Raw genomic sequence first — 8252 nt, 5'->3', positions numbered from 1 at the left:
ACCAATGAAGGTTTGTAGAAGCCTGAAGGGACACACTCATTGCCAGGCATGGGTAAGGGTGTTGGTTGGGGCACCCTCAGACCCAAAACTAGAGCAATTTTTGTTTCCTCTTTATCCTGGTGTCAAGGATTGTGAGGATAATTCATTGTGAAGATAAAATAACCAAGTCTCTAGGGTATCTCCTGACTCTTGGGCAAAGCAATTTCAAAAGGTACCATATTCATCTCATTAAAGGCACAAGTCTCAGTGACTTTCTGTGTCACAGGCTACCCTTAGTATGGGGGACCTGCAAAAAGCCAACAGTAATCATTGGGGGCAGCTCAACTCACAAGGTCTTTAACAATTTTGGGTTTTGTTGCTGGAACCATAACCAGTAGGTACAATGTTGCTTCCCTAGCTTTCTTAGGACACAGTAGACAAGCTCGGCTGAGGAGTCAGGGGCTAAAGAGAAGGATCAATTGTCCTCATAAAAACTGAGCAGCTACGCAAACAGTCTCTTAACATTCTCCAAGAGTGCCTCATTATGTTCACTAGCACTTCTCTAGGCCCATTAGCAGGGTTAATGAAGTGCACTGTGGGGCCCTCAGACTCTTGAAAATGATTCTCTAACACCCCCCAGAGAATGCTCCTTGAATTCAGGTAGCACCTCTCAAAAGTGTCCTGTGGCATCTTCAGGTTTTTTGCTTCTCCAGAAAATTATTGTGCTGAATTTACCCACCCTGCTCACTGTGCAAATTTGTTAGAGTGCTGCCATGTGTGAAGGTCATTTATTAGGACAAGTCAACTGAAAGTAACTGTGAAGTCTTTATTCACTTCCTGTAATAGTGTAAACAAGGGACCAAAAAAAAAGTGGTGACGACTCTTCCAATGTTCCATTTTCCCCATGCAATTGCACAGATCAAGGGTAAGATAGGTCCAAGCAGCTGGTTCAGGGAGTAGGAATTTTCTCACTGTTGAGGGAGCCCAACAGTTTCTGCCATTTTATGGAGGGAGCTCAATAGTTTCTGCCATTTTATGGAGGCAGTGATAGGAAGATGTGGGGGAAGGGTGCAACTAAGAAGATAAAACTATTGAATCAGGTAAAGAAAGTGTCTTCAAGGCTCATGAAGAGAAGGCCTTGGAATAAGAGGTGCCTAGCTTAGAAATACAGGTGGGCACATAAGCATGGCTGGGTCAAAAAGGAGTGTTGGGGCTGAGTTTTTGTCTGCAAATCCTTCCAGAAACTGCATTGCACTGCCTGTTGGAATCATACAATGTAGATTTTTCACAAGATTTTTGGTTGATTCATTGGGAGTTTTTACATAGACAATCATGTAATCTATTAAATAAAATTTTATTTCTTCCTTTTCAATATGTATACCTTTTAAAAATGTGTATACCTTTTATTACACTGTCTCATTGCATTAGCTAAGACTTCCAGTATGATGTTAAATGGGAGTAGTGAGAAGAGACATCTTTGCCTTGAACTTACAAAGAAAGCATCAAATTTTTCACCATTAAGTTTGGCATCTGTAATTACTTTTGGGAAATTCTCATCCATTATTGCTTCAAATATTTCTTCTGCTCTTTTCACACTATTCTTTTTCTGATATTCTGATTGTACGTATGTTATGCTGTTTTTAATTGGCCTATATTTATTGGATATTAAGTGGTTTTTTAATTCTGTTTTACTTTACATTTCTGTGTGTAAAGTTTTTCTTGCTATACTTTCAATCTCACTGATTCCTTAGCTGTAAGGAAAGATGAGCTTACAGTAAACTGATGAGCTCATCAAAGGCATTCTTCAATTCTGATAACACTGTTTTAGATTTCCTTTTGATTCTTTCTCAGAATTTCTTTCTCTTTGCCTTCATTACCAATCTGTTCTTGTATGTTATCTATTTCTTCCTTAAGAATCTTTAACACATTATTCATAGTTATTTTACATTTTCTGTTTGATAATTTTAAAATCTATATCTTATCTGAGTATAGTTCTAATGGTTATCTTTAAAAAAGTCATTTTTCTTACTTGTTGGCATGCTTTGCAATATTTTAAAGAAACTTTTGATACATAATGGTTGTACATATTTATGAAGTATATGTAATATTTTGATACATGCATACAATGTGTAATGATCGATGGGATAATTGGTATATCTTTAACCTTAGACATTTATCAGATGTTTGTGATAGGAACATGAAAACTGGATATGTAATTTGGTAAAGGAATTGAAGTAAGTCAGTCTTTTCTTTGAATTCTTATTAATGTTTGTTGCAAAGTAGGCTGTGTTTCAGAGGCTTTATCTTCCTCTATGTATTCTTTTTAAATTTTTTAAATTTTTTTATTTTAATAGGTTTATGGGGAACAGGTGGTGTTTGGTTACATGAATAAGTTCTTGATTGGTGATGTCTGAGATTTTGGTGCAACCATTACCTAAGCAGCTTACACTGTACTCAAAGTGAACTCTTTTGTTACTCACCATCCCCACCCTTTCCCCGAGTCCCCAAAGTCCAATGTACCATTGTTATGCCTATGTGTCCTCATAGTTTACCTCCCACATATGAGTGAGAACAAACCATGTTTGCTTTCCATTCCTGAGTTACTTTATTGGGAATAATTTTCATCCAGGTCGCTGCAAATGCCATTATTTTTTTCCTTTTTATGCCTGAGTAGTATTCCATAGTATATATATATATATATATATATATCACATTTTCATTATCCACTTGTTGATTGATGGGCATTTGGGCTAGTTCCATATTTTCACAATTGCAAATTGTGTTACTATAAACATGCTTGTACAAGTATGTTTTTTATATAATGGCTTCTTTTCCTCTGGGTAGATGCCTAGTAGTGGGATTGCCGGATCAAATGGTAGATCTGCTTTCAGTTCTTTAAGGAATTTCCACACTATTTTTCATAGTGGTTGTACTAGATAACATTTCCACTAGCAGTGTAGAATTGTTCCCTTTTCACTGCATCCATGGCAACATCTATTATTTTTTGATCTTTCAATTACAGCCATTGCATTAGTCCATTTTCACACTGCTGATAAAGTCATACCTGAGACTGGGAAACTTACAAAAGAAAGAGGATAGAACTCACAGTTAATGGAGAACTCACAGTTCCACGTGGCTGGGGAAGCCTCATAATAATAGTGGAAGGCAAGGAGGAACAAGTCATATCCTAGGTGGATGGCAGCAGGCAAAAAGAGAGCTTGTGCAGAAAAACTCCCAATTTTAAAACCATCAAATTGGGTGAGAATTATTCACTGTCATGAGAGCAGCAAGGGCAAGACCACCAGGTCCCTACCACAGCTCATGGGAATTCAAGATGAGATTGGAGTGGGGACACAGCCAAACCATATTAGCCATTGTTGCAGGAATTAGGTGGTATCAAATTGTGGTTTTAATTTGTATTTCCTGAAAATTCATGATGTTCAGCATTTTTCCACATGCTTGTTGGCCATTTGTATATCTTCCATTGAGAATTGTTTATTCATGTCCTTAGTCCACTTTTTGATAGGATTGCTTGTTTTTTTCTTGTTGATTTGTCTGAGTTCTTTGTAGATTCTGGACATTAGTTCTTTGTCAGATTACAGATTACGAAGATTTTCTCTGTCTCTGTGGATGGTCTGTTAACACTACTGATTATTTATGTTGCTGGGCAGAAGCTTTCTAGTTTAACCAAGTCCCATCTATTTATCTTTGTTTTTGTTGCATTTGCTTTGAGTTCTTGATCATGAAGTCTTTGCTTAGCCAATGTCTAGAAGGATTTTTTTCTAATTTTATCTTCTAGAATCTTCATGGTTTCAGGTATTAGATTTAAGTCTTTGATCCATCTTGAGCTGATTTTTTATATAGGGTAAGAGATGAGGATCCCATTTCATTATTCTACATGTGGCTTGCCAATTATCCCAGCCCAATTTGCTGAATAGGGTATGTTTCCCCCACTTTATGTTTTTGTTTACTTTGTCAAAAATCAGTTGGCTGTTAAGTATTTGGCTTCATTTCTAGGTTCCCTCTTCTGTTCCATTGGTCTGTGTGCCTATTTTGATACCAGTACCATGCTGTTTTGGTGACTATGGACTTTTAGTATAGTTTGAAGTCAGGTAATTGGGTAATGTGATGCCTCCAGATTTGCTGAATTTGCTTATTCTTGCTTTGGCTATGTGGATTCTTTCTTGTTTCCATATGAATTTTATGATTTTTTTTTCTAGTTCTGTAAAGAATGATGTTGGTATTTTGATGGGAATTGCATTCAAAATATTGATTCTACCCATCCATGAGCATGGCATGTGTTTCCATTTATTTGTGTTGTCTATTATTTCTTTCAGCAGTGTATTGTAGTTTTTCTTACAGAGATCTTTCACATTCTTGGTTAGTTATAATTCTAAGTATTTAGTTTTTTGGCAGCTATTGTGCAAGAGGTTGAGTTCTTGATTTGATTCTTAGCTTGGTGACTGTTGTTGTATAGGAGAGCTACTAGTTTGTGTACATTAATTTTGTATCCTGGAACTTTGCTGAAGTCATTTAACAGTTTTAGAAGCTTTTTGGGTGAGTTTGTAGGGTTTTCTAGATATAAAATCATATCATCAGCAAACAGCAATGGTGTGGCTTCCTCTTTACTGATTTAGATACCTTTTATTTCTTCCTCTTGTCTGATTACTCTGGCTAGGACTTCCAGTACTATGTTGAATAAAAGTGGTAAAAGTGGGCATCCTTGTCTTGTTCCAGATCTCAGGGGGAATGTTTTCAACTTTTCCCTGTTCAGTATGATTTCATCTGTGGGTTTGTCGTAGATGGATCTTATTACTTTAAGGTGTGTTCCTTCTATGCCAATTTTGCTGAGGGTTTTAATCATAAAGGGATGATGGATTTTGTCAAATGCTTTTTCTGCATCTATTGAGATGATCTGTGATTTCTGTTTTTCATTTTGTTTATGCTTTTTATCACATTTATTGACTTACATATGTTAAACCGTCCCTGTATCCCTGGTATGCAACCCATTTGATCCTGGTTAATTTTGTTTTTGATATGCTATTGGATTTGGTTCACTATTATTTTATTGAGGATTTTTGCATTTTGTTCATAAGGGATATCAGTCTATAGTTTTCTTTTTTTGTTATTTCTTTTCCTGATTTTCGTATTAGGGTGACACTAGCTTCATAGAATGACTTAGGGAGGATTCCCTCTTTTTCTATAATGTGGAATAGTGTCAATAGGATTAGTACCAATTTCTATTTGAATGTTTAATAGAATTCAGTGCTTTCTGCTGGTTTACATTTCTATATAACTGGGCCTCACATAGAAAAGAAGCAGTAAACACTTCCATAAATAATGTGAACCTAAAATCACTTCTTCACAATATTCAATTCTATATTTGAATTTACAACTAGCTATTTACTTATATGTGAATTCTTGAAATCATTTAGCCAAATATCTAGATATTTTACTAAGCTTGCTGGATATTTTTATCAAGATAGATATAATTACTTGTTTAAGAAAAACATTACCCTATAAGGAAGGTAAGGAGAAGTATAATCTTCTTCTATAAATATAGATTATTATTGTCCCTAGGGTTAATGAGAGAATCAATTCTACTCATAAACATCTGTTCTTATAATGCATTCATAAAAAAATTGTAAAATCTAAGGATATTTAAATTACAAAATCTCATATGTAATTCAACAAATACAACATTACATATCTTTGGTTTAGCTATTTTTTTTCTTGTTCTGTATGTTTAAAAAGGGCCATGATTAAAAATATCCAGATATTTATTTTGTACTTCATAAGAATAAATTCTCTGTAAACTTTAAGAGTAAAAAGTGAATATAATAAAATATAGAACACATTTATATTTTACAGTATTCAAGGGGGGGAGATTTAGTAGCTCATACCATTTTCTCTCACAAATGCACATTTGCAGTATATCAAGTTTTTAATTGTTTAGGGAGACTAAATAAGGGATAAGCTAACAGTTTTAAATGGGTATAAAATGCTATGTAGATACCAACTTTAAAAATGAATCTTTGATGTGTGTCTTCTTTTCATTTTTGCAATTAATTTTAGCTTTTGAAGCTATTTGGAATTCAATTTAAGCCCACAGAGTATAAAATTATGCATTAACTTGAAGATAGACCCATATTTAGCAAAAACAAGGTTGGAAGATCAACAGGATTCGAGACAAATGTTAATTTCAAATGTATAAACTCAACTTTACCAGGGCTTTTAAACCAACTAGCACATTTGTCCCTAATCAAAGGCTTTAATTTAAACATCAGAGACTGTAAGATGCTTTTTAATTCTGCCTCTCATATAGGGCCGACTAGCATTTATTGTTATACCGTTTTAACAAATACCCACAGATGAATCTAAAATTGAAATCCAAAGACACTAAAGAGGTTTTATGTAAAATTTACCTCTTTGAAGTGAATTGCATTAGTAGTTGGGAAAAAGAAGTTAAAACAAAAGTTTTATACCTAGCATTTTTCTGCAATAAGAGGGAAGGGAGTTTCCAATGTGAAAATCCTCTACGTGCACCCAGTGTTAATATGATGTTCTAGATGCATATTCAAAGTGAGCAATACCTTGCACAGATTAGTGACAAAGTGAAGTAAAACTGGATCCCTTATCCTTAGGTTTGTTTCCAATAGTGATCTTCCCTGCTACATTCTAACACATAAATTCTCATAGACTGTGAAGTAGCAAAAATACATCTTTGCATTGTCGATCTATTTGGTTAGTTTCATTATTGAATTAGATTGTCATATCTTTTATCTATCTATCCAAATATTAGATAGTTATTTATTAGGCTATCTAATTATTAGACAATTAGTTAAATTTGCAGTTGTAATCTGTGGAACCAATTTTACTCATCATATTGATTAGGATAAAGTCTTCAGTTTTATCAAAACACTGGAGAGTAAAATGCTAGTCAAAATTGTTTTATAAACATTCTTATTAATCATCAAATCATTCATATGAATATGTATTATATTTCCTATTATAAGGAAGGATATTTGTTCAACATGAGGCAGCTTCAAATGGTTGGCAATCAATGTTCTTGATTGCTGATGCACTGAATTTCTGTAAGTGCAATCATTAGTGCTCCCATGAACTCTTACTAGTTTCCTCATCTTCTAACTCTACTGACATTTCACTTGCTTTCCTATAAATTTTAGAATTGTTGAAGGTACCTTCAGAAACACCTTGAATCCAGTAGTGTTTTCAAGTGGGACAATGCTTTTATTGTATAAATCTATTTTAGAATTCTCCTTAAGGAACAAAGATTATTACCACACACACAAAAATAATGTTTTGCATGAAGTATAATATCTAATGTATTTCAACAGGACTTGTATCTTGATTGATATAGAGATACTTTAGAATAGCATTACAAAAGGAAACCTCCAGGAACGTGCTTCACTTAGCAGCTACAGTTTCAATTTCCTTTTCAACTATTTACATTTATGAATCTTGTAGAAAACAATAACTCTGCTCACATTTGCAGTGAGCTCTTTTATGCATTAGTTACATTGCGTGAACAATGTTTTATGATTTCATCAGCCACTTGCATTTCCCAAATAAATGGAAAACAGTACAAATGAGCAAACAGATAAAGAAAATGTAAACAGCACCAGAGGAAGTCATATGTTAAAGAATAAGCATGGATAAATAACATGAAAAATTCTTTAGGCTGCTCAATGCATTTACCTGAGGATGTTAGTAAATAGTTAACATATAATTCAATCACTTTTATGTTCTTAATGATAAAAACACATTTTGAAAAGTAAGATTATGCTTTGATTTTTTTGCCTTTAGTTTTATATAATTATGCTTTGGGGGACTTTTATTATTTATGATATAAAAATATATATCTTTTTAATCTTAATGTTTAATTTTACCATTTTATTTACTTGATGCTTATAAAATTTTTCCACTTATTAATCATAAATTACTGTTTATTATATTGATTCTTTTTTAGGCAATATTCTTCAGAGAAATACTTGATTATTCTTAGATTTATTCTAAATTATAAATGACTAATTTTTTTACATTGGTTTAGAAGATAAATATGTTTTGTATTTAATATAAGCCACTGGAACTAATTATATATATTTATAGCAAAATATTAACTCTAGAATTCAATTTTTAAAGTCAAAAGCATTAATCGAGAACATATTGTCTCACTGAAATAAGCAGTAAGGCCTAGAACATGAATGACAAATATGAGAAATTCAATAAAATAATACTTAGGAGTATATTGC

The sequence above is a fragment of the Symphalangus syndactylus genome, chromosome 4 (assembly GCF_028878055.3).
Source record: "Symphalangus syndactylus isolate Jambi chromosome 4, NHGRI_mSymSyn1-v2.1_pri, whole genome shotgun sequence".
Classification (NCBI taxonomy): Eukaryota; Metazoa; Chordata; class Mammalia; order Primates; family Hylobatidae; genus Symphalangus; species Symphalangus syndactylus.
Note: the sequence above shows the minus strand (reverse complement) of the source record.